Source organism: Anser brachyrhynchus, assembly GCF_964034855.1.
Source record: "Anser brachyrhynchus genome assembly, chromosome: 3".
NCBI classification, from domain to species: Eukaryota; Metazoa; Chordata; class Aves; order Anseriformes; family Anatidae; genus Anser; species Anser brachyrhynchus.
In genome coordinates this window covers 10,097,634-10,118,651 of record NC_137696.1, presented here as the reverse complement: position 1 = coordinate 10,118,651, position 21,018 = coordinate 10,097,634, and the positions used below count along the sequence as shown (strand labels likewise).

General features: G+C 45.4%; 1 protein-coding gene across 2 annotated transcripts in view; it reads left to right on the top strand.

Annotated features, from left to right (window-relative positions):
- The first annotated feature begins 259 nt into the window (after nucleotides 1-259).
- The window catches only part of SPTBN1 (spectrin beta, non-erythrocytic 1), a 135,832-nt gene continuing 115,073 nt past the window's right edge, over nucleotides 260-21,018 (top strand). The window contains exon 1 of one of the 2 annotated variants that reach the window (XM_080587458.1): nucleotides 260-476. The gene's annotated coding sequence lies outside the window, so the exon portion shown is untranslated. Of the gene's footprint in view, nucleotides 477-614; nucleotides 761-21,018 lie in introns of those variants that run through there. The other variant, XM_080587459.1, reaches the window with a different exon arrangement.

Sequence of the window (21,018 nt, the reverse complement as noted above, 5' to 3'; positions counted from 1 at the left end):
TGGGGCCTGAGGCTGCGGCGGCGGGGGGGGGGGGGCACACCCGGGACGGGGTGTACCCGGGGCTGACAGCAGCGGGGAGCAGCACCGGAGGAAATGGATGCTGGGGGCGAGCCAACATTGTCTGCGCGATAGGCGAGGATGTAACGGGAGGAGGGGCGCGGAGCGAGCGAACGGAGGCAGGAGAGGGGGCGGCGGGCGGGCCGGGCCGGGCCGGGCCGCTCTGCAGCGAGGGGCCGCGGGGAGGCGGCCGGGGCTGGGCTGGGCTGGGCGCGGGGCGAGGCGAGGCCGCGGCACCACCACCACCACCACCAGACCCGCCGCCGACAGCCCCCGCTCCAGGCAGCCGCCGCCCCGCCCCGGGCCCGCCCCTCTCCGCGGCCGGGCGCAGCGCAGCGCAGCAGCGCCGGGGGCTGCGGGAGCCGCCGCCCGCTGCAGCCAGCGGGGAGAAGCCGCCGCCACCCGGGCAGCGCGCACAGGTAGGGCCGGCTCCCGCAGCTCCGCCGCAGCCTCACCCCCCCCGTCCTCCGCCGCCTCCTCCTCCTCGTCCGCCGGGCCCGGCGCGGAGCCGCCCGCCCGCCCCGCTCCGCCCTGCGGAGGCCCCGGCCTCTCCCCGGGGGCCGCGGCCGCCGCCCCTGCCCTCCCCTCCCCGCCGGTGCCGCGCAGCCGCACGCCCCGCCGCGGTGCGGAGAGCCGCGGGAGCGCCGCGGGAGCGCCGCGGCTCGGGAGCGCTGCTGCTGGTGCTGGGCTGTCCCCCCCTGAGGTAGGGCTCCTCTCCTGCGCTGGCCTGGGCGGGAGGGCAGCGGGGCGGGGGCCGGGGCCGGGGCCGGGGCCGCTGCGGGGCTTTGTATGCGCGAGTGGGGGCGATGCCCCCGCGGTGCCGTTCACCTTCAGCAACACTGGGGCTGCTGCTGTGACTGTCCCCATCCCCTGCATGCAGCACCCTTCTGCGCTTTTATCCTCCAGTGAGAGCACAGTCGATGGGCATGATGCATGGCCCCGATTTCATTATTCTGTAGATAGCCCTTGCAATTTGATGGATATAGGCCTGCTTTAACAAAAAAAAAAATAATATGGCAGGCTTCTGCTAGATAGTGTGGGACTGCAGCAGCTCTGAAAAATCCTTGCTCATGGCACTGGGGGCTGACCTTTTATTTAGCTAGCCCTCTTTTAAGAACGATTCTTCTACTGTCCAAGTGCATGAGCCAAAAACAGAGTAAGCAATTCCATTTGTAATTTTGATGTTTTTGGCTATAAAATGGCATTTGTGTTTAAAGAAGGTAAGGACTTGTATTTCTAGACTGTACCTACACACCATCATTCTTAGGTATAAAACCTAATGCTTGAATGCTCGATATCAGAAGCAAGATTGCTGTAAGAGGGAATGAACATAAACTGCCGAGATCTGGAGCATTCAGTACAGCCTTCGGCCCTTATTGACGGGGTAGAAATATTATGAAACCTGCTTACTGAACTGTGTAGCCAGTTTAGAAAAAAATAACTGTTACTCATTCAGCCCTGGGAATGTATTGTCCTGAAAGACATCTTGGGGAACAATGCTCCTAAGCTGCAGGATTATAGAGGCCGGTCGTGTCAGGTAATTTATTCAGAGAGATATCAGCCGTGTGAAGACGTCAGGGGAGGCTGTGACTCCTCAGGCCATTGCAGAAAATCTCATCTCGCATGTACTCAGAAGCCTCTGGAGAGAGAGAGGAGGTGAAAATGGCATGGGAGAAAAAAAGAGCCAGGGTGGGTGTGATGGCAGCTAGGTGTGATTCCTGAAGCAGTGTTATTTCCCATTGCCATTGGATGTTCTCCACGAAGCCCTTTCTCAGTGAAACAGCAATGGCAGTTGTGATGCCTGCATGACTTAGCAGTGGCTGTAGGGCTCTGGGGAGTGGGTGGGCTAGCTGGCTGGCTAATGTGACACAACCAGTGCTGAACAAATAAAATGGGTAGGGAACGTTTTGTTGCTTCACACAGTAGCATAAGCTTGGTACTGAAAAGAGGGCAGGTTTTAGACGAGTAGCCCCTTTTGCGTTTTTCTGTAATGCAGATTAAGTGCGGTAAATGATTAAAAAAAAAAAAAAGCAGAATGCAGCATTTTTGTGTGAAATAGGAGCTTGCAGCAGTTTTTGTGGCAAAAAGCTTTACAAATGCTGTTTCATCCCTGTCGTGGCATGAATCCTGCAGCTCTGGGGATTATTGTGTGTTACTGAACTCTGCCTGCACACAAGTGGAGCAGAGAGGGGGCAAAGCACTCATGCTGCATGTATGGAGACCTGAACACTGCTCTCCATCTTTCGAACAGCCCTTTTATGTAGGCATACCAAGCCATTTCATAAAAGATGTTTTGTTTTTCCTTCAACGTATATAAAATTTAATCAGTTAAACCTCCTTTATTGGATGGATTTATTTTTAATGTGCATCAGTTACAGGACTTAATATTTGTAGTTGGATTACTTGTAAAATAAGCAATGCATTTCACTTGTGAGGAGTGCAGGGGCGTATTTTGTGGAACGCAGATGAGGAGGCCTATTTATGCAGATGTCTAAGGCTCATTGCAAAGGGTATCTAGACAGTTAATCTCTATAGGTACCAAAATTCCTTAGTCATCTGATCTGGGCATACATTAAAAACCAATACAATAGTTTATCATTGCCCATTACCCATGAGTCAGCTCCAAATCCAGGCTGGCATCTCTGATCAGAGGCCTCCTGCTTGCTCTTTCACTTCTCTAGGAAAACCTTTGTAAAATGCCGTGTGCTGGCTGCGGGAGCTGCATGGCCTGAACCAGTGTGAGGAGCCAGCAGCAACACCTTGGATCTTTCTGACTGTCAGTTAAAGGAAGAGACTGTGAAATAGAGCAATGAAAGTTAATTTCAGTGGTGTGTGATGCACACCATGCAGTGGAAACTTGGGATGAGAGCAGGCTGGTGCTCCATGACCGAAGCTGTGCAGAGCCATATAGGGCTTTTCTGAAACACGAGCTAGCGCTGTGGGCTTGCTCCCGTTCCCAACTGATGAAGCTGGGGCGTTTGCCAGTACATTGGTCCCTTACCTCTGCATGAGCTCATGGCAACTTGCCCAAGTCAAACCAGAGGGAATCTAGCCCAGAGATATAAAACGTGAAAATCTAGTTGTCCTCTCTGGCTTTCTTGTGTGTTTATGACTTAGAAATCATCTCGTGTCTGATTGTTATCACCAAGTAACACTTGCCTGGTGAAGCAAGTGTTGGAGCTGAAATGTGTGTACCGTCAAATGGCACCGAGGTATAATCAGCATTCTGCAAGGAGACTGCATTGAAGACTGATTTCCCCAGTGCTGTTTTTTTTTCCCCACATGTGGTTTTCATTTGTCAGATTTTTATTATTACTCTTAAAATGATCTGTTGTGAATTTGTTTTTCTAATGAACGTGAGTACAATGTTGCAGCAACTACAGCTGGACCTTTCAAGGCTTTGCCTTCCTCTAAGGAAAAGACGGTTACAGAGATACTGCGTGGAAGGCTTTTTATTTATGCTTAGTAGATCTCATCTTATTTAACAGCTTTAACAGAGTGATACAGATTAATTCTGTGTATTTAAGCAGTCAGCTTTTTTTCCTAGTATGTCCAGCTTTATTTCTTTTTCATCTATTGTTTAATTCCAGATACAGTTCTTACTGTCTATTTCTCATTAAAAAGCTTGGCTTTGCATGGGAAGAACTTTCTATGTATTGTTGCTTGATGGTTGAGTTCAAAACAGATTTTATAGTTCAGAAAGATGGCAAGGGAGGGTAGGTTTGCATCTGCAAGCATTATTTCTACTTGCAGTAAAAATATATGTCACTAAGAAAAGAAAAACACCCATCTCTAACCTTTGTGCTCAGGAATGGAAACATCTTTGTGTGGCCAAGGACAAATTAAGGTTGAGGAGTATCTTGAACTATTGTTGTTCAGCACCATTCTCTGCCTCTTCTCTGAAATATTTTTTTCATGTTGAACAATGAAAATTTGAGGATGTTCTTAGTTTTTCAAGCTTTTCTGCTTTCTTCTTGCTTTTCTCTATATTTTTGTACACACATATTTCTTTCAAGCATGGTATTTTTTAGATGTATCAAGAATCTCTTTGACGAGTCACTGCTTCCACTAGAGAAACGTGTTATGCTGTTGTGCAGTTATTTTTATTTCACAATCTTTTGAATGTGCTAAGCATTAGAACTTCAAAAAGAAATGGTATGTCAGTTTGATTTATTCAGCAACCTTCTCGCATGAAGAGGGCAGCAAGAACCAAACAGAAGAGATGCTCAGCATGAAAATCTTGTGCCAACAGATGCTAACACACACCTGTTAGAGACTACGAATAGACGAGCAGGCCATACCAGTCATGCCGTTGGAACAAGAGAGGTGTGTCATTAATACTCTGCTCAGAGATCTAAAAATATACTGCTGTGAATCTGTTCACAGGTAAATGTTCCAAATTAAGTAGCTTTTCTCTTTACTGGAGTTCAAAACATATGCTGTTCGTTTCTTTGGAAGAAGTGGCCAGATCCTGAAGCTACACCTGCTGAGCAATTGGCCTATCATCTGTGAAATGTATTCAGAGATGTTCTTGGATTGAGTCTCTTGTTCTTGCTCACATATCCACAGCTGTACATAACAAGAAAACATTTCTGCTCTGGTAAAGTCATACTGCTTGGAGCTACTATATGTGTAACAATATGAAACAGGAATGCTTTTTGCAAGTAATTGCAGAGGCTGTGGACTTGCCATTGAATAAGATGTGCAAAGAAGAATTTGCAAAGTGTCGTGATTTCTTTGTTTGTTCTTCTTGTTTGAAACGGGGAAAAAAATTTAAAAAATGAAGGAATAGCTCCGACAGCTCCGTTACATTGTTAGAGTAGGCATCAGGTTTGGTTTTATGAATCATGACTCAGCATGGTTGTGAGAGGGTGGAGCCATTCCTGAGACTGCTTCAGTCAGGGGTGGGCTCTGCAAATGGGCTATAGGAGGGGCTATATGTGATATATTGATAGATTGTGAAGATTCGTAGTTGTGTATGTATTTAAAAAAGATTTAATTTGGCTGTCATCATATGATGGAAGATGTAATCAGAGATGAAGATGTGCAGACCTACTGCAAACAAAATGAATTTTTATTTACTGCTTCATTGCCCACATGATTGGATAACGCGCAGGTTAATCTATTGGAAGTAGCCAACTTAATGAAGTGCTCATGCTTCGTGTGTTCAGTTCCACTACAGAAAGTGGCTGAATGGCTGTGATCCTTCCTAGCCTTACTCCCTATGAATTAGACGCTTTATTTCTGGCTTTTAAAGTTTTCATTCAGCTTTCATAAAACGCAGCTTCATGTTAAGATGATGGCCACGCTAGCACCTTGTGATCTAGGACTCGGGGTGGGTGCCTGCGAAGGTCAGGAAAGCTCGTGTCCCATCCCGCCCCGCCCCAGCCCGGGGCTTTGCAGAGTGTCATTTTCAGCTTTCCACTTGCTCGGAGGCGCTGGCGGCAGTGAGCTGCTGTGAGGTGCTCAGAGGGGACGCGGCGGCTCCCTGTGGCAGCCTGGCCCCAGCACTGTAAGGTTACACTGATTGCTGAATTTGATATTGGGCAGACATTTCTCCCAGGCCAGACCGACTGGCATCTCTGGGAGGGCTTTCACCTCCACTGTGGGATTCAGCTCCCTGTAGTCTTCTGGTCCCAAGTACGTGGTCAAGGTCTTCTACAAGGTGCTGTGGAGACTTCTTGCTGTCAAGCAGTGATTTGGATCTGCTTGCATTTTTGGTTATTGTAAGTTACTGCTATCTGATCCTGAATTAATTTTGTCTTTCTGTTGGTTGATTTATTATAGAATGGCATGGAGTGACTTGCTTTTGGTTCTTCCCGTGTCATGATGAAAGGGAGCCTTGTGTCTGCAAGAAAGAGCAAGAAAGCTGCCCGTGTATGTTGTGGCATAGGGTGCTGGAAGTGGTGGCTGGTTTGGAAGGTCTGGAGCCTGCTTTACAACGGAGCTCATTTGTGGTTACTGCAGTAACGCAGAGCAGATAATTCAGTTCTGTGCGCTATGACCAAATGCTTATTTTTTCTACTCATGAAATGAGTTTTGTTTAGTGCCTAGACACCACAAATGCTCCGGCTAATTACAGCAAGTAGCTCCTCTAGTTTTTAGCTTAGAAGAGAAGGGGTGCTGCCTGCTGTATCTAAATTACCCTACTGGAGATAAGTTTATTTAAACACCTACAGGTTTTAGTTTGGGCATCTGAGTTTGGAAATGTTAACTTCTGTCTAAACTAATTATGAGGTTTTCTTCCCAAGGGCCTTCACTGACTTTTCTCTTAGTAAACAAATATTTAATTTAAGTGTTTAAGGGTGATCTATAAGACAGCCTCTGCAGATGGAAAGCTTTGCACTGGTGGGTAGCTCGTGGCTCCAGGATGCTAATGGCATATGCATTTATAGCAACACTGGAATGCAGTATGGAGCTAATAATTCTAGTCTGTGCTTGGAGAAAGCAGTTTTTGCCTCTTACTACCAAATTACTGGCTTCTGTGATTTTGGAAAGGTGCCTTGGGCCTAAATCTGCCTATGGAAGTCGGTGGGCGTTCTGATCCAGGAGGATCAGCCAGTAGAGCACCCTTTGTTTAACCCTGTGGTGTGCAGGGTACCAGCGAGGAAGTCAGGAATGCTAGGGATTTTATTTCCCACTCTGCCACTTCAGTTACACAAAACGGGAAAGCAAGGGAGTTTGGCAGCATAAGCTAGTTTGGGGTACCCATTGTTCAGCAGGAGGAAGCCTGAACTTTCAAAGAGGTTCCACACCTCTTGAGATTTCAATGGTCATTTGTTCAGCCTGACTGAGAGATGATTCCTTGGGAAAAAAAGGTTTTGAACTACTATGCTGCAGTTTCCCTTAAGAAAACATGTATTCCTTGTTCAAAAATTCTGTAGAGTCTATATGTAATAAGGATAACTTGAATTACTTTTGTAAATTAGTGGTACTTTGTACTTCTTCCTAGCCTAGTTATTTTAACATTCGCTTTATTTTTGTAACTTTAAATATTGTGATATTTTTCTGCATATAGGACTATGAATAATTTACCACTTTCATGATAGTCAAAAGTGAATGGATTAACTGCTGGTTTTTTTTGTTACTTATAGAATAACATACTTTCTATTGCAATTTTGAATGTCTTTAGGAGGCCAGATCCTAAATCTGTTTTAAAAAAAAATTCTGGTTGACTTTGGTTGGCTGGTTTGCACCAGTTGAAAATCTGTCTTGCTGCCTCTTAAGTTTTGATAAAAACAATGGAGCCTGTTGTATTTTACTCCCTTCTATGTTTTTGGCATCACAGAAGCTTTTCCTGATTGTTTTTCTCATTTGAAGGCTGATTGTACTGAGTGACCTCTTGCTAGTAAAGGGTGGGCCACTTTATGTGGGAAAGTCTTAGTCAATGTGTCTGGGAGATAAGTGGGCCTGCATCCCAACAAGTGCTGTGCATTAAATGCCGGAATGTGCTGGGGGTCTGCCAGGAGATTGGAAGCAGGACTATGCGACAAGCGCGAATGCAGTCACACTCTCCTTAAAATAGTACTCTGGATAACAGGAGATCTGGAAAGTTATCACTTACCTCATTTTAGCACAAATTCTTTCCTAAAAATGGATTATAGACTGAGGGTTCAGGGGGATTTTTTTTGTTATATATATTCTGTTTACATCTTAGGGCCGTTGTGGTCCCTTGCAAGTCTTTAACCAAAAGCAGGCTAGGAATGCAGGTACGAATGACAAAGCTGTATTAAAACCGTAGAAGTGAAGCCCAAACCCCTCAGTCCCGGCTTAGGGACTCAGCTGTTACCCAAATGAGAAAGGAGACCATTTTGTGTCTAGTTGAGCTTAGCAGCAGCAGCTTCAAGTTAGTCTTGAACTGTCTGGAAGTGTGAAGACAGTGAGAGATCAGTGCAGTGGCCTCAGACATGCCTCAGCTGGCTGTCGGTAATGGGATTTTGGTACAAGATGATGTGTGCAAGAAATCAGTATTTGGATATTAAAAGTGGTGGTTTACCACCGCAGACCGTATATGGTTTTGTTTAAGGGCAAAAATAAGAAAATTTGACTTACATCCGTTTGTCAAATTTGTCGACGGAAGAATCTGATCGTGCGGCTTTAGTCATTGGCATAAGCCATTTAAAGTTAAAACCTGTGATGCCTAAATTAGTTTCTTACGGGAAGAGAGTGAGTTAGTTTCTAAATGGGATAACATGAGGAAAGTGCGGGGGCCGGGGCTGGTCATTCGGAGCAAGGTTGTAATGTACTGAGTCAGCAGGTGGTTGTGTTCATCCCGGTGGTAATCTGTTGTAGGAAAGTATGGACTGAAAGAACTGTTCCCTGGATGTGTGAGCGCATTGCTGCAGGGACCTTGGCAAGGAGCTTGGTAAAAGGAAAAACAAAAGTGGAAATGTTTGGGAATAACGAGATTCAGAAAAGAAAGTGTGCACTACTGTAAGCCATGACTTTCCAGTGTGTGCAGTTTTCAGGACTAGCAGCGTGTGTTGTACTTTTAAAAAGGCAAAGGGATTACCTCATTTGTGGAAAAACACCCGTCAGCCTTTGATCTGCACTGGAAGCCTGGGATCAGTTTAGCTCTTGGAAGACCACAAGATGTGACTGCCTTCATGTCTGTACCACAGCTGAAATCTCTGGCCCCAGGTACTAGGCTGGCACGGCCTGTGCTCAGAGCAGAGCAGGTTCGTGTCCCCTCTGCGGCAGCCCTTGGGCTTCTGAGGGCTGGGGGCTCCCTTTGTGTAGCAGCAGCTGCAAGGCTGCCTAAGTTGTGCTGGTTTGCAATGTGTTGGAAAAGGAAGGCTGCCATTCTGGCTCATGGCAAGGTGGGGCACAGGATATGCTCCAAGAGTTGTTTTGGGGGAGGATGTGGAGTACCAGATACACTGCTCTGCACCATGGGGGGATTCCCTGACCCCAGCTGGCCCAGTAAGCCAGCTTTACAGCTTTGCATCACTGGAGTGCGTAAAGTAGCTTTATTGCTGGTCAGGATCAGGCTCCAAGGAGTGATGCTTGCATAAAACGCAAGTGAAAAAGGTAAATAAAGTAAAAAAAAAAAATCCATTTTGAGCTTCACTGAGATTTCTTTTCAATCATTTGTATCTTTTCATTATTTCTACATATTAGCAGGCATAAAAATTTACAGAAATTGCATGATTTAAATAGGAGATGTGAAAAATGGGTAATAATACATTCAACTGCCATGGGGAACGGAAAGATGATGGAAGAAAGCTATTTTTAGAGATCTATTTCTGTTGTAAACTAGACAAACAAGAATAAGATGACTTCAAGGTAAATTAAAGATATATCACAATGATATAAATATATATGACCCAGACACGTAGTAAAGTAACTGCAGTTAAGTTACTCTCTGCCAGATCAGTAATGAAACCTCAACTGCATTCTTCATTTTGTATAGTGACGAGAGACCTCCTATGTTCTTTTTGTAATACTCTGATTTTTCTTTCTCTGCTGTGCTTAAAAATGAGGGATTTGGATCCTCACTTGTGCCAAGTTACATAGCTCCATCCCAGCATGTAAAGCTGTGCTGGTTTACATCGTCACAGTCTATAGCTCAAGGTTTTAAATCATCTTCATATAAAAATATGCAGAGTAATATGTCTGAGATCATGATACATTGCTCCTTTCCATTTCTGAACCACATTAGAAATACAAGGATTGTCAGAAGCATGAAAAAATACCAAAGTGTCAGTAAATGACTCCAGGAGTCAGGGCTGATGATACCCTCTTTATGGGCAGGTGTGAGTGACAGGAACACACAGCTCTTATCTGTGTTTCTAGTCTAAGTAATCCTAGTTGGGTAGTAAATCCTGAGTGAGATTACGCTGCTGGAGTGTGTGTAACAAAGATCAGCATTTAGATAATCTGTAGGGGTATAGCGGGATCTGGAGATGTTGTTTAGGTTTTATTGATGATAGGCTGAGGTAAACCAGAAGTTTGATTGCTTTAACTAGGATCATCTTCTGAACAAGTGGAACACTGCGGAGCCCTAATGATGGGGTTGCTGAAGGAGAGCTGACAGGTGAAGGCCACATGGCCATACCAGCGATAGGAGGAGCACTGAGTTGGCGGAGGGCACGCCAGCCATTTTAGAGATGTTTCTACAGCTGTTGCCGACAAGCAGAAAATAATGTGAATCACTTGGAATTGCCCCGGCACAGGGAGCTGTGAGAGTTCAGAGTCACAGAGTTCCTCGCATTCCTGGCGTGGGGCAGCGGACTTCCACGTCACCTTAGGGGCAGTTTGCAGAGCAACGTGTTCCCCTGGTTCAGGGGGCCTTTCACTGCAGCATGGCTGTTGTCATTTTTAACTTCAGCTTGTCATAAGCTGTGGCAGGACACCAAAGAGGCATGGAAGAGCATTGGGCCCAAAATTAACTTTTGCATTCTAATAGATGGGCATCTATAGCATTCATGCTACTAGAAGTTTTAGGCATGTCTGATACAAGTACATCTCCTTTCTAATTTTTAGTAGCTTGACTATCACTTTATGCTCTAACAAGAGCTAGGAGGACATACAAATACATAAAACAAGAAAAACATAACTGTGTTTGTAATGCTCTATTCTGTGGATTGATCAAAAACATTGCTGTTTTAAAAGACTCAAGTTCTTGATGGTAACGAATGCTGAAAAGTGGTCACTATGCAGGCAGCATGACTGCTTTATCAGAGGGAAATTACCAAATTGCATTCCAAGCATGTTATTAAGGGATTATATAGATGGGCGATTCACCCTTGGGTTAACTGTCCTGAAACTACAATTATGCTTATAATTTGTATAAATAACTATTATGCACCTTGTTACTATAATAACAAACCACATTTTGAATTTCCTTTTTGCCTTCCAGTGGTTCACATACGGGTCAGAAGCACTAACAGTATAAACTTAATAGGTCTTGAGGGAATGTGCGTGTTGGTACTAGGTGTAGTTCTTGTGTGTTTCTCTCTGCAGCTTGTGTACATGGGCCCAGCTTGGCAGGTTTTTTTCTCTAAATTGACCTTAGTGTATAGTAGTAGACAGAAACATTTTGCATGTTGTTTCTTCCCTTGAGTATGTTGATAAAATTACAAAAAAGCTTCCCATTTTTATTATTAGGAACAAGAAATTCTTGTTCCTTTTAAAAATCTGTTCATCTTGTTTTTGATGTTCATTAGCTACTGCCTGGAGAACACTGGTATTTCTCTTCAGAACGCTAGACTTTTTTGTGCATTCAGGCTGGAGGGCACAGTAGCACAGAACACCTTTGGGAAGTGCTGAGGGGTGCATGCTGAAACCGAAGTGACCGTGCTCTTAACACTTCCAGATATGCTGGCTTTCAGATGCAAGTGCCACGAAAAAAATGCACTATTCATGTTCATCCTTTGGGCAGTGTAGAGTTCTTCAGTCAAGACTTTAGCGTGTATTAAAAAACAGAGGCTGGATACCTACCGTCTTTTGCTTCTAAATGCCAATGTTCTTTATGCTGATGCATGGTGCTTGAATATTGCAGCAGAGGAAGTTGTTCCCAGAATCACTTGGCAAATGCTGGGCCACTGCTCTGCGAGGTGAGTGGGCAGAATCGTCGCCTTCAGAAGATCTGCCTGTGACCTGCCAGAGATATCGCCCTGCTCCTGGGGTGGTGGTTTCCGAATCAGGGCACGTGCTGGGTTTGGGAGGCTCCAGCACTTTGATTGGAGTTACAGTTGCATATTGTGATGTTTTGAGCCACACAAATGTGGGGTCTCAGCAGAAGAAAGTGTCTGAACTCCTCCTTGGCAGGAATCTGTGTTCAAAATATCTGCTGTTAACTCTTACAGCTGAAAAATGCTCTGCTTCTAATACTGCTTTCAAAAGGTGTGATCTTAGAGGCTAGGTAAACCCAGTGTCTAAACTTGTGGCCTCTTAATAATAATACTGTGAAATAATTGTGTTAACAGTCTGTCCTGCTTCTGTGGTGCTGACACTGCAGCAGGCACAACGCACTTGGTCATTCTATGGGCATTTGTAAGGACTTCTGAGCCAATTTCCAGAAGCAACTTGTTTGGGGAAATGGTGTGGCTTTCACGTTAGGGTGGCTAGCACTGGTTATGAGATAGTTGCTAGTGGACCCGGGTCTGTTTGAATTCTTCAGAAATGAAGAGTTCCCCTTGGCCCGTTAGCGCTGAGATATTTCACTCTGTGGCCTGAACATGAGTTTCTGATGTTAGCAGTCTGATAGCCATGCAGCCTAGCCTTGCTGGGCGCTCCAGGAATATAATGGGATTGATCTGAATGGTCAATAGCATAATTAGTTTTAGCATCATGTTTGACAGCATTTTGTTAAAGTTGTGTCTTCTGCAGGGGGGTGGGTGGGGAAATACACAAGCAAAAAACTTTCCTGGCTTCTTCCTGAGTTACTGGTTTCAGAAAGTAGACTACAGGCTCTCTGTAAAATGTCAACAAAAAGGGGGAGGAAGCTTTGTAATTTGAGTATCATAGCAGAAAGAAACCAAGGAACCTAAAAGAAACCCCCCAAAACCCCAAACCAAACAAAAAGACAAACCAGAAACGTGGCTGAGGGGATTTTTATACAAGCCTATAGTTAATTTTAGCTGTGGGTGGTTGTCATTGTTTGTTTGTTGTTGTGTTTTTTTTTTTTTTTTTTTTTAATTCCAAGGACTGCTAAGGCATGAGGAAGAAAGGTGCTGTTGTCCCACCTAATCACACTGCAGTGTGTGCCTGCCTCCAAGCCCTGTTTTTAGCTGTAGCCTGAGGTAACACCTGGTCAGTTCTAGCAGCTGGATCTGTTGAGAAGCTGGTGTAGTTACTAATTTTATGCTTTCCTGCATGGTGGTTTCTGCTGGAGACTATGATAAATCTCCTCAGCTCCATGCAGAATCCAAAATGACCTGGAAAGCGTAAGCCCTGTGCACAAAACTGACTGTGTCATAGTCTCTTCTGTTATTGCCTCTCACTCTGTTGTGGTACCATTACTGTAAGTTATCTGTAAAGTCAGCATATTGCTGAAAATAGGGAATTCCTTTTGCAGTTGCTATCACAATTCCAATATTTAAACATTAGCCCTTCTCTACAACACTTGAAGTAGCTGTAAATAGAGAAAACATTTCATTAGTCTTGCAAGAAAAGCTAAATACTCAGCATGTCAAAGGTTCACTCCCAAGGCTGGAGCTATGTAGGAGTTGAAACAAGGCTTCTTCACCCCTGTTCCTTCAAGTCTAATCTGTTGTTATTGTTGAACAGAGAGTACAAGTGAGTGGGAGAAAGAAAGAAGCAGAAAATGGCTCAAGAGAAAGTGAAGACCATCTAAAATCAAATAGGGGGAAACAGTGGACCAGAAGGAATGTGAGAGGAAAGGATAAATTTAAAAAAATATATATATATCCATTCACAGAACTTCATCAGGACAAGAAGCTGAGCTCAGTTAGGGTGCGAGCGGGTGCCTAACAGTGACGTAGGTTGTACAGAGCGCCGGTTAGGTGGCAGGGAGTGTAAGCCCTGCCTTTCCTCACTAGGGCCTGTGGGTTCATCTCTGTCTGGTTATGGCAGGAGGACTGAATATTGCAGCAAACCACTAATTGCCTTTTGGGAGGCCGCTGACAAGAGTGGGCGCAATCTGAATGATTGTGCTTGGTAGGCAAATAGCAATGTGTGCAGCAGGTGCTGACATCCTCAGAATGCACCAATGAAAGGTGCTTAGTTTTTCTTCCACCATGTTGCTGGGCATTAACTAATGTAAAATTTAGTAATAAAAACACCATTTCAGCAAAATAACTTCCTTAAACTTGCTGTCAACAAGAGATGTATTGGAGAAGAGAATTTCCTCTAGGAGAAAGCAGAGAAGGAACAACCAGAAAAGACCATTGTGTATTTAATGGGGGCAACTTTAGCCCATTCCCCCTCGTCCTGTCACCAGGCACGTGGGAGAACAGACCAACCCCCACCTCGCTACAGCCTCCTTTAAGGTACCTGTAGAGAGCGATGAGGTCTCCCCTGAGCCTCCTCTTCTCCAGGCTAAACAACCCCAGCTCCCTCAGCTGCTCCTCGTAAGACTTGTTCTCCAGACCCCTCACCAGCTTCGTTGCCCTTCTCTGGACTCTCTCGAGCACCTCCGTGTCCTTCTTGTAGCGAGGGGCCCAAAACTGAACACAGTACTCGAGGTGCGGCCTCACCAGAGCCGAGTACAGGGGGACAATCACCTCCTTAGACCTGCCGGCCACGCTGCTTCTTATACAAGCCAGGATGCTGTTGGCCTTCTTGGCCACCCGAGCACACTGCTGGCTCATATTCAGCCGACTATCAACCAATACTCCCAGGTCCTTCTCCGCCAGGCAGCTTTCCATTTCTCCCATTTCTCATGGAAATGGAGTCAAGAAAGGCTTTCAACAAACACTATCTAGTCAAAATGAATGGCTGAATTGTCATTTGCTGTACAAGAAAATCTAACTTGCCCATGTAATCCTTTTGATGTAGGTGAGTGATGAGAGGACTGTTCTAATTGCTTTTGAAGTTCCAAATGAAGAGAAATCCTTTTTTCATTCCGTTTTCTAGCTTGGCTTTTATGTGTAGGGAAGAGACTGGCAATCATCCTCTGTTTATCTAGTTACCTTCCGTTCAACCAGTTGCACTGCGTTGGAAGCCACTCTGACGGTCAGCCCGGTTGCTTGGCATTACAGGCTGCATTTCTGTGAGAGAAGACTGGAGCAGGACCTCTCCCTGCAGCCCCACTGCGTGATGGCCGGGCAGAGCATTCACTGTGTTTCCCAGCTGTATTTCCCAGCGGGCTTTGCCAGCATGCCAGGTGTTGCTGACCTGACCTGGAACTGGGAAACTGAGGCAGAGAGGGGCCAGCTGGTGGCAGCATGGCTGGGCATCATGCCCCAGTGTGTCGGGGCTCGCCACAGCCTAGCTCCCAGTGGGCACCAAACATTCCTGCCCCGTCACCTTGTGCTGCGGGGGCACGGAGGTGGCTGCTCCCTGGCTGGAGGCTGCTGGCACTCGTTGTTTCAATTAGAATGAGTTTGGTCTCTGACACTGTTTGTGTGTCCCGATGGGCTTGTCCCGGATTTACCCCAGGAGAAATGCCATTTTGGAGGGGGCGATGTGGTGTCACAGTGGCGCTGGCAGTAAGTGAAATGGCATGATAAATCTCTGTGTCGTCAGCCTGTCTGGCTGCATCCCAGGGGAATCACAGTGCTTCAGGGTGCTGACACTCTCCCTCGTTGCCCCAGCAAAGAGGCTTTGGATTTGCCTTCTTTAGGAGGTGCTGGAGGAAAGGGTAGGTCCTGTGTTCTCCCACCCATAGCAGCAACAGCCAGCACTTCTCTGGTCACAAGTAAATGCTCACAAAACTTGCTCTCCAAAACAAGAACCTAAAGCATGTAACCAAAGCTTGTAAACCCAAAGGGGCTTGATCAAACTGAGACACAATGAACTAGCGGGGAACAAAACTTTGCTAGTTAGAGTGGAGGGGGTGTCATGACAGGTCATACATCCAGTCTGCGCGAGGTGGTCCTGACTTACAGGAATCTCTGGTTGCTTTTCAGGATTTCTAAAATAGCCAATGATTTTTCTCTTGGCCAGATGACCTCTTGATGCAAGTGGAGCCAGTATTAATTAAGCATGTCTATTTCCATTAGATTTGTATTAAATTTCTCAGATCTGATACTTCTGCCTGCATTTATGCTAAAGGTATCTTTCTTGGCTAGAATATGAATGAATACAGAAAGGAATTTATTATCCTTCCTTTAGTAATCAAGGTAGAATTTTGTAGCTTGTCTTTGGAAGGAAGAGCTAATGTGTCAGCAGGTATGTTGTCTGAACCCACCTGCAGACCATTGGATCCCCTCATAATGTCTTTACTTGAGCCCTATTAACCATTCTAAATACAAAGACATACGAACTTTTATTGCCATGTTAGTGCTTACTTGGGCGAGCAATTAAGTGCCTTTTTTTAGCTCAGTAACATACTGATGACATTACATTCTGGACACTGGCATTGTTATTTGGGCACAGCCCCGTAGGCTGTAGCCACAGGACTGGCCTTCCAGAGAAGTTCATTTTTATTCTTGTGTGTACTACAGTTTATTTATCATGAGAAAGAAGTTGGCTGAACAGCGTCAGCTTTGGATAGTTCCTGTTTGCAGGTTGTGCATTTCCATCAATATTTGATGAAATCTCCTAGTTCTGTTGGTCACAGATCCTAATGCCTCCCATGATGTACGAGCTTCACTGTTCTCTGCTCGGCATCCTCAGCATCATTTGTCTAAGCTAGTTTTGTTCAGGTAGACTTCATTTCTAAATGTTTATTGAAAAAGTGTGTGTGGGGGAGTTCTCTACAGGCAAGTAGTGGTCAGTATTTGCCCAAGCTGCTCCAGCACTGGCCTGAATATTTTAGATGACTTTTGGAATACAAAAATGGATAAGTGTCTGAGACAGCTTAAGGGGCCTTGGCTTTGGTGTTCATTTTTCGTTGACAAACACTAGCTATTTAGCAACCTGAATCAGATCTTGGGAGACTTATTTTAGAATCAGCTCCCGTTTCTTGTTTCCTGAGCAGTGATTCAATTATAGTGAGAAAAACAGTCTAAATAATTGAGTGGGCAAGTGTATGTGCTCTGTTATCGAAGGCCTACCCATAAATTTTAGGCTTGCTTTGCAAAGGCTTAGAAGCAGGCCCATTATACTCCGAAATACCGCTGTGTTTAAAACAAAGCCTCCTCCTGAGCTCCTGCACACCATGCACTGCAGACCTGCTTGACCGTGGCCTGGCTTCTAAGCCGTTTTTCTGTCTCCCCACTTCTTGCTGCAATCTGTGTGATTGCCTTGAAACGTCCTTGCGAAGGGTATTTCGCTAGGGTGTTTAGTCATTCTGAACTTGCCTCGCTTGCTCTCTAGAAGTACAAATATTAGTAAAATACCGCCTTACTCAATGCAGCCTAAACAGAGGTGAGCCCCGAGTGGCCAGACATATGGAAAGGTGTGTTTCAGGGGTGGAAACAGCATCCTTTACACTAAGTAACTTAATTTTTATGACTGCAACACTGTTAACTGTTTCAGATCGCTTAAAATCAAGACCAGCTTTGTAAAGGTGAGTAAAAGTGAAAAATATGTGAATAAGAATGCTGATACTTTTTCAGGGGGTGAGGCTTTTAGGCTTATGGCTGGCTGTTCTCAGTAGGGTAAACTGTAGACACCTTGTCCCCAACTTGCTCGTGAGCCATCTTGATAAAATTAACAGTAGATTGAAGTCAGAGGAAGGACAGAGAGCTGTGCTGTCTTTACAAAAGAAAATCTGCCCAGGGATAAGGCAATCCCAAGCTGCAATTCCTACAGGAACTTCTAACGCATCCCTGGTTTTCACTGATTGGGAACCTCTTTTCTCCTAATTGTTTCATGGCTGTCTGAAGGCAGAAGTGCCTGCACGTATGTTTGTCAGCCAGAGTACAGAAAGGAGGGTTGTGACAGGAAATGCAGCTCCTCATTCGGAGCCAGGATGGCTTTCTGTCTGCTGGGGAGCTGGAAGGCACGGAGCAGCGGCTCGCAGCTGTCAGCCTTGCGGCTCTGGGCGGAGCAGCGCTGCCCTGCATTGTGCAGCCTTGGCCAGCCAACACAGATGTGTAAACGAAAACCTGATTGTAAATGAAAAATCCTCAAACCCTAGAGGTGTTCATGGTGTTTGGAGAATTCCTGTGAAGCCCTGTGACCGCCTAGTACTCCTTGGGCTCGTCTTTTCCGGGGTTTGTTTAATGGCCTGGCTTCAAGTGCGTCTGCTTTCCCACGTACCTCTCAGTATGATACAGAAAGGGAGCCATGAAAAACATGGATGGGAGTAATTTTTTCTTGGTTAAAATATTTGTGGCTATTACCTGGTCTTGCAGAGACAGTAACCCCCTGCTGGTCTGCTCTGAGCCTGTGAGCCTTCAAAAAACCTCAGAAGGGTGAGGGGTCTGAAAACCCTGGGCTAAAAATACAGCTGCTGTAACTGGTACTGTTCAGGGTAATGTAAGGAGAGCGGTGACAGGTTGGCCTTAGGCTTGGAACATCTGAGACCCAATTCATTTTGATAGCAGTTGTTGGTATCTTATGCGTGTAAAAATTAGGCTCTCAGAGTTATGCTCCAGGTGAGAAAGTTACTCTGGTTTTGAATCCTGGTACTGTTTCATCTCTAATGAGGCATATGGAGAATTACAGAAACGGTTGCTCTAGAAGATAAAAGCATTGCTTTTTTGCTACTTCTGTTGATGAATGATGATGAGGCTAATGTTTAACTCATCAGGCAAAATAGTTAATTGAATTGTTTCTGCTCCTGTGTCTCTGCAGTAGCTGTGCAGTTACCACTGTCTATCCCCAGATGCTGTTCTGTGTATTCTTGCCAGTTCAGAGAGTGTGTGGGCATGTGTGTCTGTCTCTGGGCACTGAGTTTTTCAGCACTCAGTAGCAAAAAATCAGTAGAGAAAGGTTTTACAGTAACAGGTAAAATAAAAATGCAAGTAACCAGTTGCACAAATCTGTAGTCCATTGCCTTGTTTGCTTGCTTTTCTAATTGATTCTTACATTGGACAGTTAATGGTGGTTGTTCTGTTTTAACTAACAACTCTTCTGCAGCTGGGCTACACCTGGCTGACACCTATGTATGTAAGAGAACAGAGGCTCCCCTCAAGCTAGCTGGAGTGGGAGATGGTAGCATTGGCTCTTCTTCTGGAGTCAGGGGGAGATTGTGAGGAAAGACTTGGGTTTGCATCCTGAAATAGCAGTCCTGGTGTCTAGTTGGATGCGTCTCATAGGTAAGGCCTTAACTGGCAGTGTGAACATCTGAGGCTGTCCCTGATTTACTTCTCTCCAGATTCCCCTCCTGCTCTGTAACTACGCCTGTATGCTTGTTTGGTCTGGTTTGGAGACCTGCCTCACTGTGCTGCATCTAGTGCTATCGTTTGACCCTACAGCTCCCTTAACACAGTAAATCCATCCAGGTATGAGTATGCGTGAGGCCAGAGAGTTGTGCTGATGTTGAATGTGGCCTGTGATGTTTACAGTATGTGCCAGAAATGTGTGTGTCAAGGTATAATGAGCTTCAGAGAAAATGGCCTGTTTTCAATCAGCGTCCATGTCCAGTGTTTCTGTAGCTGCCACATGTATCCGCTCCCAGTGTGAACTCAGGATTGGATAGTCCCCAAAAATGTGATAGTGATTTTGAGCTTCACCCCTTCCTGTATTCCCTGCAATAACATCTTTTCATCTTGTGCTTTGCCAGGGTCCTGAGAGAATGTGAGAGCAGCCACTAGTGAAGTGAGCTGATGAATACAGAGGGCTTTTGTGCTGAGTGCCTTCTGTTCTGAAGGTGGAGGCTTTCAGCTGCCTTCAGAAATGCAGAGATTTTATTTAAAGTCAGGATTTCTGTTCATCTGTTCGTTTAATTTCCCTGTTCTTGCATAAATTCATAGGCTGCAAAAGATTCTTGAACAGGATAGCACTAGTATTCATGCTGCTCCTATCTGTTTTGTATTGGGGTACATCATGATAACCTCCGAAAAGTGTGCAACAGAATTAAGTTGCAAAATAATCTTTTTTTTTTTTCGTGCAGAACATACAATAATTTTCTGAGGTTTTAATGGGCATGAAATCTTTGTAAATACTCAACACAACTCTTCTGCGTCTGAAATTTGTAGGTAATTCAGGCAAGTCAAAGTCAAGCAAGCACAAATCTCCTTTATACCCTACTGTACCATCTGTCTAATCTATCTGTGTCAAATACAGCTTGTTTGGGTCTGTTCTCCTGCAGTGTGTTCTGGATAGACTAAATCAAAAATTGTGGTCAATGAATATTTTTCTCTTGATGTTTGTAACTTACATAATAAACATGTTTTTCTTGTTAGTGTTGTAACACATTTGGTCAACAAGAATGTGGTAGTCAGAACAAATGTCTTTTTGTCATGGTTGACCCGGGTGCTTTTACAGCTACAGCACCTTTTCAGCAGTTACTAAGCACAGTATTAATGTGAAATAGCCGAATGAAGGAGTTCTCTTGCTGGCACTTGCAGGGTAATGAGCCCCAAAATGTATAGTGTAGGTTTATCTATTGCCTAGAGCTTGTTTTCTGTTGATTTACTGCTAACCTGGAGAGGCTCCATTCTGTTTGCCTGGAATTTGCATTTGTTTTGTGAAATGTCAGAAATGAGTATTTGAAAGACTTTGCTGGTTTGTTTCTATGTCAGTTTGGGTAAGCTGTAAGCTGTCCCTTCTAAATGCTGGAGGACTGCAAGTAACATTATTGCAGTGTGATAAAAATAAAGCCTGAATTTTGCAGGTAACCTTCTCTTTTGGTGTCTTTCCAAAACCAGAATGATGCAGTGACATACGTCCTTGTGGGTTACAAAGCATGCTAATGTGGCTGCTGCTCTACTGGCAGCTCCCGATTGAAAGAAGGAAACTCCAAATCATGCAGGGCCGGCTCTGCGCGCTGCGAGTGTTAATGCATGGCTGCATAAATACTGTGTTGATCTGCAGCTACCTCCTTCTGCACGTAGGTGTGACTGGCTTATTAGAAGCAGGGAATAGTGGGATTTTCACAATTTGGAAATCCCGTGCCTGCTGAGGGCTCTCTAGGAGGGAAGCAGACCTCCCTTTAGAGGCAGGGCTCGTGGAGGCTCTAGCCTCTGCAGTGGGCTGCAGCCCTTGCCCTTGAGTAGTGCAGGGCAGCCTGGGGGAGGATGCTCAGGATGGAGCATGACTCAGGCGTCTGCGGGACTTGCGGCTGCTGTTGGCAGGTTGCCGGTGTTGCGCCCCAGCTCTGCGCTCCTGCACCATGGCCGCGTTGCCTCCGAGGGTCTGCATGCCCAGCCTCCAGTGTGGTGTGTGCCAGTGTACCCCTATGGCCTGGGGACTGGAGTTCTGGCACTGGGGCTGTCATTAAAGGCAGCAGAGATACAGCCTATATTCAGCATAGCCTTCTCAAGGGAACCAGATCGCAGA